The 9,221-nt window shown below is 36.0% G+C and overlaps 2 long non-coding RNA genes across 2 annotated transcripts; both read left to right on the plus strand.

Annotated features, from left to right (window-relative positions):
* The first annotated feature begins 703 nt into the window (after positions 1-703).
* LOC131727813 (uncharacterized) lies at positions 704-3,069 on the plus strand. Its single transcript, XR_009322309.1, has 3 exons — positions 704-884; positions 1,387-1,523; positions 1,856-3,069. It is a non-coding gene; the product is annotated as an uncharacterized LOC131727813 (long non-coding RNA).
* A 2,155-nt stretch (positions 3,070-5,224) lies between these two features.
* LOC131727812 (uncharacterized) lies at positions 5,225-6,366 on the plus strand. Its single transcript, XR_009322308.1, has 3 exons — positions 5,225-5,637; positions 6,022-6,075; positions 6,280-6,366. It is a non-coding gene; the product is annotated as an uncharacterized LOC131727812 (long non-coding RNA).
* Positions 6,367-9,221: the final 2,855 nt, after the last annotated feature.

Genomic DNA, 9,221 nt, shown 5'->3' on the forward strand with positions numbered 1-9,221 from the left:
ATTCAATTGCCGGAACAGGAAAACGTTTTTATTGCCCATGGTATGCAGTTATTGTTTGCAACACAATATATATATATATATATATATATATATATATATATATATATATATATATATATCTCCTCTCAAAACCCCAGCCCCTCACAGACAATTTCCGCCTGGGAGGCTGTGCCCTTAAATAAATCACAATATCTTCCAAAGTATAGACAGCACAGGCATGGTTCAGGGCTTGAATTCAAGGTAACCCCTTGGGCATCAAGACTAAAACCTCAGGTGTGATAAAAGTCTTACTCAGTACCACACTGGAAGGAGATATCCAGAAAAAATACATAAAAAAACAACAAACGCTTTTCATTTTTTTATGTTCTATAGTCATTTTTTCAACTTGTAGCATATGAAAAGAGCCAGATTTTTTTTCCAGTGCTTCACCAACATGTCTAATATACTGGGTAAAAATTTGGAACTGTTTGAACAAAGGGATCAAATTCTACAGGAGTTTTTACAAAGCTAAGCCCAAGGGTCCCCAAACCTCTCCAAAAATAAACATTGTGTAAATCTTTATGTCAATTGATATACTAAGTTCTAAAAGGGATGTTATCTTCTGGCACCTCACAGGCTAGCCATTGCCACAAGCATTTGCCTTTGAAAGGTTTTTTTTTTTTTTTTTTTTTTTTTTTTCCCTTATCTCATTCAAGAGGTGGGCGTGTTTGTTTGCACATCAATTACTCTGTGATGCATTGGGTTACAAACACAGTAAAGGCAGCAGCAAAACGCAAGCTAGTCGATTGCTTTTGTTTTGAATGCATGGGGGTACTAGACACATTGCGAATGGGATATCTCAGCGGTGAAATGACGGATTCGAAAAATTCCTTCGCTGTTTGACGGTAGGAAAACAACGATTTTGATATCGAGTCAGCTTTTTTCTCTTTTGCTTTTGTAATAATATTAAAAATGAGTTATGAAATATAATATTTACGTGCAGTTCCGTGTTCCGCCGGCGGGGCAAGAGGGGCGTAAAAGGATATATATATATATATATATATATATATATATATATATATATATATATATATATATATATATATATATATATATTCATACGGTTCATCAACTTCAAAGTGTTTAATTCTCGACGGTCTGGCAAAAACGTGCCGATGTTACGACGAATTCAGTGCCCCTGTCATGGCAAATTTTGCCCCCCTTCCAAATTTGTCCCCCCCTGAGTCATGTGACATGTCAGCGTTCTGTTGCTATGCGCGTCACTGCTTTTGCTCCACAGATCTTGACACTGACAGTTGGAGTTCGTTCGTGCCGTCATACAATTGTAATCAAATCATTTTTCTTTTTACAGTACAAATTTGTAATACTGTGTTTTTTCCCCCTCAGAAAACTACATTTATAAATCGATATGGATCACTTAAGAGCGGTATATCGCTACCTCAGCACAGGTGAGTATCCTGAAAAAGCCACCAAAGAAGAGAAGAGGGGTATCAGAAAGAAAGCCAGTACATTCGTTTTGAAAGGTAAAAAAAATAAATAAATATCGAAAATTAATATTAATACATTATAAGTTATTGAAGCCGTCCTGTATTTTTGAAGATGTACATAGACATTTAAATAAATGATAAACGTGTGTGTGTAATATATATATATATATATGAAAGAAAAGGTTTAAAAGATTAAAACATCTCTCTATATATAACTAATAGCAGAAATGTGAGTACCAGAAAACAGAATTTGTATTAAAGAAGAATATATGTGTATATATATATATATATATATATATATATATATATATATATATATATATATATATATATATATATATATATATATCTTTTTTCTTGTTTTGTAGCTGGATCTCTTACTCCTTTCCCGAGCTGTGAGAGAACTCCCCTCCCAGAGGTACATTTCTGTGATGTGGAGGTCTACTGCACATGCAGGAGACCATACAGGATTGGACTGGAGCTGATGGTGGAATGCGGGAGGTGTGGCGAATGGTTCCATGGCCAGTGTGAAGATCTACAGCCAGATGACCTCATAAGTATGGAGGAGTATATGTGCTGCATTTGCAGAGTTACACACATGGGTAAGCATGTAAGTAAAGGTGAAACAGATTTATTATTTTGTTTTTTACTATATGTTTTTTTGAACATTTTATACTAAGCATTCCAGCTTAGTATTATACTAACACTAAAATTTGGTAATGCCTGTCAAACAACTTTACCATAATTTATAACTATTTACATATGTACAGTAGGGCATTGTTAATAAGGCTCATTGTCTTCAGTGTTTATTTTTCATGAGCACACAACTACTTATTTTGAAGACTTTTTTTTTCAGGAGACCTTGGTTCTGTATTGAGACGTTTTTATTTGGAGAAATATTGCAGATGCTTTTGCACTTTCATTTTTAATTGGTATGGTAGTCTTAGTTTCTGAGCTACTGAATTATTGCCTGACTTGAGTATTTCCAGGGCAGAGATATCCAAAGTAAACTGGATGTCAGTTCTAACACCCACCTTGTTTTAATGTAGTTATTGTGAACCAGCTGGGGGAGGGGTTGATTCACTGTATTGAAGTGAATTTGTGCCAAATAAGGTGGGTGTAACATGATATAAAAGTACAGTAAATGTAATTCTGAAGTAATAAACAACTTCACATTTTACATGTGCATGTTACAGACAGTACATGTAATGCTTCAATTTCAAATTCGATTTCCATTCCTATTAAATGATATTAGACAATTACGTACTATACAAGTTAACAGTATGAAATGTCATTTTTAGACAGACAGCCTCTTTAAAGTCTTTCTTTTTTTGTGGGTTATGTGAGAAGGCATTTTAAAGTTCTGTTAAACCTGCTCCTAACACCCCACTCCATAGGTCAGGACCTTGACGTGGTGAGTGGGCTTTTTACCAAAGCTGACCTACAGTATAGCTTTTTTTTCACCACTGCTTACGCATTAAGTCCTGGATAGCACTTTACAATGGAAATATGCAATCTGATCATGTACTGATCATGTTTTATTGTGAAGAATACAGAAAATAAAGTTTGTTACATTTTTCAACATGTTGTGCCTTTTTTGTGAATGTCTTTCTGGTTCTGACTACTACAACTGATACACAACTCACTAAAATGACTGAGTTCAGATTTCTGCTCGCCATGCAGTGCTCTGTTAAGGGTTCCCCAGCACTAAGACTGGACAACTCAGATCTAGATTGACTTCTACTCTAGCATTTACACAAATCTGACATCCTCTATGCTTCATTAGTTAAGAGCCTGAATTATAGACACTAAAGTCAGGGACAATATGTAGTGGTTAACAATCACATTGCTTCTAGTTCCAAATTTGTACTTTTGAGTGTTCGAAGTTATGGAAGAAACATTCTTATTTTATAGCATATGATATAATTTGGCTTCATACATATTTAACAAATGCATATACAGTATTACTCATAACAAAGGAACAACAACCAATCTGCAGACCTGCTTTGAGAAATGATAGGCTCCATTCCAGGATGATGCCAATGATCTGACAAACACTGTAGGAAGTGGCAACACATACAATGAGGGTGTATTACTTCATTTTTTTATGACAAGTTATATGGTTAAACTAAGAGAAATTTGTTTGCAGATTTAGTGCAAGACCATGCATGAATAATGCTAAATATTAAACCTTTTGACCTGTTAATTCCTTTAATTTTTAACATTCCCTAAATATTTCTCACAATATACACTGAAGCTACTGTATAACCTATATTAATCATACTGCCTTATTGGAGTAAATAACAATATTTGTTGATCACAAACTTATTGGCACATTTTAAATTAAAGTCTGTAAGTTAAGGTTAGTCTTAATTGAGTTAGTCACTATTAATCAATTAGAAACCGCTACTTATCAATTTAGCAATATTATTTAAAAAAAACCAAAAAAAAACCCATTAGCTGTAAAACATGCACAGAAACTGAAGCAAAATAGTTTGTGCACTTAGCACAGCATGGTCAAAACAAAGGAGTTGGATCTAGATGTGAGAAAACCACTTGTTACAGTGACTACTACAGCAGAAGGGGAATCGATAAAGAGCGTTGTGGATAAAAAAAAATCGTAATACAAAAATCCACAATAATCAAGAAGTATTTGAAGACTAATTCAACTGAAACGATGGAAAGAAGTGGACGTTCCAGGAAAATTACGACTATAGCATAAAGAATTGTTCGAGCAGCTCGCAAAAATCCACCATTAACAGCCAAGAATTTAAAGTATTGCAGTGTATGAAATAACTATACAAAGTCATCTAAACACAAAAGGCTTATACGCGACCTTAATGGTAACCACATTTGACAACAATTCAAATAAAAAAATAAAAAAATAAAAAGCGTCTTGAATGATCTTTAGTTAAGGGTGTCAATAATTTTGTCTGCAACTGTATGTAATCATGACAACTCCCTGATTGTGATCCATAAGTATAGCAAGACTAAACATCAACATGACTACCCACAAATGTGTAGAAATTATTACCAGACTATACTTCTAACTTATTGTTTGTTATAAACATTTTGTTTATTTGAAAAGTTACAATTTTAATATAACGTTTGCGTTACATTTGTGATCATTTAGCTGTTCTACTTTATTATTATTATTTATTAGCATATATATGTAATTAAACCATATTTAATGTCTTTTATATTTACTGTAAAAGTTCTTATGTAATCGCGTGAAGAGCAATCAAATGCAATACAACCATTTATGATACAAAAAAACATTGTTAAATATTAAAAATAAATCTAATAATAATACGAATAAATGTAAAAAAAACACGCAAACGTAATTTTCAGTAAGTAAAACAAAAGCAATCAAATTAAATACAACCATTTATGATACAAAAAACATTGATAAATATAAAAAAAAATGCCAATAAAAAAAGCAAACGTAACTTTCAGTAAGTAAAATGCCGAGATGTTTTACCCTATCCTCTCTTCGCATCGCGAAACTTAATCGTCACGTGACTCGTACGCTAATATGTCACATGACTCAGGGGGGGACAAATTTGGCAGGGGGGCGAAATTTGCCATGACACCCCCTAGGATTGATGTGTCCTCGGCGGATGTGCGCATGCGCTTGCAACAAACCTTGCGATCTGCCAACGGATCGCGTGTGATTCCTCGCTCACGACGCAAAGCGCGTAACCTGTCATTGCAATCCACTAGACTGTAGAGCAGCGCCTGCTGCAACGTGAACGTGCGGTCTGCTGCAAACGGGAGCGAGTTTATTGCTTCTGGACGGAAAATGTTTGTGCAAGCTTGTGATTTCAGCGATTCTACATCCAGAACAAATTGTTTAAACACAGTCACAACAACAACAACTATATATTGTGTTTGTTCAAATGTGTATAAATGAGCTAGTTACTTACTCTTATTAGGACGGAAGTATTGTATGTACTCTTACTATATTGTGATTATCGAACTGTGTACATGGACATATTTTAGTAAACGTTGCTCTGAAGTTATTGTATATTTTATCTGCTCTTACTGCATTGTGAAATATGTATATTTTGTGAGAGCTGTAAGTCGCCCTGAGTGAGGGCGTCTGCTAAGAAAATGAATAAGAAAAAGAGGAAGAAAACAAAACGCAACGGTAATTAAATGAAGTCTTGTGACAAATTGTACCAGTATGTTTCACAGAGCACAATAAACACATTGAAACACTCTCGTTTATATTTATTTATTATTATTACTACAGAGGTAATCTACTACGTGTAAATTAAGCCAGTTATTTTATAATTCAGTTAAATGCAGTACAATCTTCTAAATGTTTATTTACTTATTTATTTGTAAGCAATTCCTGCTGACAGTGTTGTGAGGAGCGTGCAGTAGCAGAAAAGATTCTGGAAACTTGTACATAAATACTTTAGTTTATTTCTCATTGAAGAACACATTTTTCTTTTAAAATATTACTTGGTACTGTTTTTTTGTCTGTTAATATTTAAGTGAGAAGTTTCTTTTTGTTTGTTTTATTCAGGAATTATTTCTTAAATCGTGAAGTCACGCCCGTGACGAGGACAATAGAAACAGGGTTAGTAAAAAAAAAAAAAATAGAAGTACAATGTTTCAATTATGATTCGATTTGTAACGTTTGATTTCCATATGAAATACTGAGAGAAGATGAGTGTATTATGTTAATTTATCAAATGAACAGCAGGGCATTGCAACATATTCGATTGTATAATGATGAGTGTAGCAAATGTATTAAAAACCTATTTTAACTCTTTTGATCTAGTCATCTTAACGAAGATTATGGATCCAACAATGTACAGGGAAATATTACTTTACAAGACAATGGGAAAATACCCCGAGAAGGCCAGGAAGGGGGAAAAATTCATCATCCGGAGGCGTGCAGGACAATATGTGGTTCAAGGTAATTCAAAGCTTGTGTAACCAAGATAGAAAATGACTAAATGAAGTTTCACAAAATTTGACATCGGAGAACCTAGAAGCCTTAGTTACATTGTTCGGGAAGTCTGTGGGGAGAGTTGGTTGCGTGGTGCGATCTGAGAGCGCGGTCCATTTTGCTATGTGGCGTAGGGGTGGATAATAATAATTGTGGAGCCTTTGCTGTGCAGTTGCATTTAGGTAAATGGTACAAATGCAGACAGTTATTTCTGATATTATTTGATTTACCCCACTGTGAAGTAATTTGCTGTAAATTTAGTGTTTCAGAGTTCTGGCATAAATGGTATGATCCGATCTTACTGATTAGTGTGGTACAATCGCCATTTTAGCCAGTCCGCGCTCTTACACTCAGAGAAAGGTAGGCGCTGCTCTTTGCTTTTAAAATAAATGTGTAAACATAACTCAAAAATAAGTTAGTCTTGTATTTTATGGTGAACATTTATTTTGGAATTGTATTATGTAATTTTGTGTTGTATGAATGTGTGATACTTTGCATTATTTAAAAGAAAGGAACGATACGTTTTTTATTTTTTATTTTAAGGCTTAATGCACTGTTGTACTGTTTCATTTTATTAGCATAAACTGAAAGCAAAGAGCACGGCTTCACTGATTACCTGCAGACTAGACTATCTTGTTCAATAAGGTTATTTTGTTCATAGAGTACTGGTATTTTGTAAAAACAGAGAATGATTCTTCTTGTATTGCTGTTTCTAGCTGAGAGTTGCGCTAATGAAGAGGGACAGCAACCCTGATTATCATTTTCTGTTTGCAGGTACTGTATTTTTGTTATTTCTCTTTTACTGTTTAAAAGAAAGCTGAAAAGAAAACCACTATACGATCATTAATGGTATTACGTTTAATTGTGTTATTAATTATTGTAATTGTATGCATGTTAGCCAGTCCGCGCTCTTACACTCAGAGAAAGCTGAGAGTTGCGCTAATGAAGAGGGACAGCAACCCTGATTATCATTTTCTGTTTGCAGCACAATAAAACAATCGCCTTGTGAAGCCAGTAGTGTGAAGTCTTGATTCCAGTGTGAAGTGGCATGGGGAAGAAAGAGTGACCCAGGTTACATTGGTGCCGTGACCCGGATCACTCCAGATCAGCGCTGCAGATCGCTAAAGGAACCAACAGAACTTTGCTGGGGATCAGAGATACTCGCTATTTCATTGAAAGTGTGGTAGCTATTGATATAGTACATAAGTGTGTATTGTTTTTCAAGGTATTTTGCCAGTGTATAATAGGGTGAAATGGATATCAATGACACAAATACACATCCAAGGCCGGTTACTGCATTGAGGTTAGGCATTAGGGGTGGTCACACAATGGGGCCTGCATACTCAACACCTGTTAATGTCTGTAGGGCAGAAGGGATTCGTGCATCCCCGTATGTGATGCCAACACAGAATATGGGTGATGTTAGGGAATGTCCTCCTCTTTTAAGAAACTTTAGTGATATACCCCCTGATCAGCCAATAGTTAAACAACGGCGAAAGGTCAGCCATAGCAGGCAAAGTCTCTTATCAGCTGACAAGGCATCAGCAGTTGGTGTTCTTGAAGGGACTGGTGACTGCCAGCAATATTTGACAGAGCTTATTAAGCAGGTTGGAAACCACATAAGTAGCTCTATAGTGGGTAGCTTGGCTTCGCATCGCCAAGATGTTGACAACCATAGTAACACAGAGAGTGGGACCCAGATAGGTTATAGCCCCCGGGTAAATTTGGTTGTGAAGGCTGATATAAAGGAACCTCCCATATTTAGGGGTGACAATACAGATAAGTGCACTATCCATGAGTGGGAGGAGATGATGCAGTCATACCTGGTAAAGAAAAGGTATCCTGTGTCTGAACAGGCTACAGAAATTATGGAGAGGCTTATGGGTAAACCAAAGGATCTTGTAAAGATTGGAATTAGGCATAATGCACACATTGATGTCAAACGGGATCCAAGTGTTATATTTAGCATTCTGAAACAGCATTTTGGGGAGGCTATTTCATCTGTTACCCCGCTTGCAGATTTTTATTCAACCTTACCAAAGCAAGGAGAGGGTTGTTTAGATTACTGGGTCCGCCTGAATAAGGCTGTGGATTTAGCTAATGAATGCCTGAGGAGAAATGGGAAAAAAGTAGATGATCCAGGGTATGAGGTGGCAATGATGTTTATTAAACACTGCCCAGATATCGCATTATCAAATGCCTTCAGAAGTAAACCAACAGAAAAATGGACAGTTGGGGAAGTACAAGAAATGTTAGACAGTTACCAGAGAAATAGGAGGTTAACTGTAGCTAGTACGGTTGTAGAACAGCAAAGTGTAGCCTCATTGCAAACGCAGACAGTTCAGTGCCAGGCTAAACAGGGCTTACAGTATTCAGCTCCAGCTGGTGCTTCTAACGAGAAAGGTGATATTCAAAAACTGATAGAGTTGATGGAAAAGGTTGTCTCTTATCAAGAATATGATAAGGTGAGAGAGACAAGACCAAGGAGAGGTGCTATTCCAGGACACCCTTGCAAAGTTTGTAATAATGTCACTCATAGTACTAAGTCTCACTGTGTTAGGAATAACTTGTGCTTTAGTTGTCTGGAACCAGGGCATAGGAGCCGTGACTGTCCAACAGCAAAGCAGGCCAGTCCCCTCAGATCATGTAACGCAGAACCAGGGAAATTAGAACGCCTGTACTCGAGGGGGCAGAGTGCAGGCAACCCTGAAGCCCCAAGTAACAGTAATGAAGACTTAGAAAGTATGTATTCACACCATTGTGAGAATTCA

This window comes from Acipenser ruthenus, unplaced genomic scaffold, assembly GCF_902713425.1.
Source record: "Acipenser ruthenus unplaced genomic scaffold, fAciRut3.2 maternal haplotype, whole genome shotgun sequence".
NCBI lineage: Eukaryota > Metazoa > Chordata > Actinopteri > Acipenseriformes > Acipenseridae > Acipenser > Acipenser ruthenus.